Source organism: Mesitornis unicolor, unplaced genomic scaffold, assembly GCF_000695765.1.
Source record: "Mesitornis unicolor isolate BGI_N332 unplaced genomic scaffold, ASM69576v1 scaffold45585, whole genome shotgun sequence".
Classification (NCBI taxonomy): domain Eukaryota; kingdom Metazoa; phylum Chordata; class Aves; order Mesitornithiformes; family Mesitornithidae; genus Mesitornis; species Mesitornis unicolor.
The window spans coordinates 19,381-20,276 of NW_010185668.1; positions in this window are offsets into that span (position 1 = coordinate 19,381).

Sequence of the window (896 nt, forward strand, 5' to 3'; positions counted from 1 at the left end):
CATGAAAGACCTGTTTTGGCCAGTGAGAAGAGAACTACCCTGGAGATGAAGATGAAAAGTCTTGCTGGGTCTTTCATCACTCAGAAGACTGTTCCAAGAAGGCCTTGCCATTCCCTCGTTTTGTTTCTTCATAAAATGTGTCCTTTAGTTTCAAACAGATCTTTATAGTTTGTGCTTCATTAAGTCTCTCTCCATTCCTCCCCAATCTATTTTTTTTGGACTCTTCTTCAAAGAGCTTGCAGGTGAAGATTTAAAAGACAGAACAGACAGAGCAGGAGCTTCTTCCAGTAGTTCTGAGCCTTGGCTTTGGACAAAAAAAACCCTAAAAGTTGGGCAGCTTTCCTCAATGAAAGAAGTTACTAACGGTCTTTGCACCAAACCTAGGACTTTATCATGAACTCAAAGCTTGGGAAAAAAAAAAAGCAAGAGAATACTGTAACAAACTTCGTACAGAGTTCGGTCTATTAATTGTTTCATGTTAGATATTCTATGTGTTTACCTCAATTGAAAAAAAAAAGAATGTTTTTGCTAGTATCAGATCTGCTGTGGAATTGGTATTGTATGTCCATGAATTATTCCTTTCTCAGCACGTGTTCCTCACTAGAAGAAAATGCTGTTACCTTTAAGCTTTGTCAAAATTTACATTAAAATACTTGTATGAGGACTGTGACGTTATGTTTTAAAAAGAAAAAAAAAGGTGTTAAGTCACAAAATGCGGTAATAAATATTTCATTTTTGATTTTTTGTTAGGCTTTTGTGTTTTTAATCCTGCTTAGGAGAGACTGAAGTTATCGGGAGAGATGTCTCAAATACTTTTCTTACCAGCATTGGGAAGAAAGGTTGAAAAAATCATAAGCAAGCTCGTTGGCAGCAGTAATAGAATAATTGAATGAAAG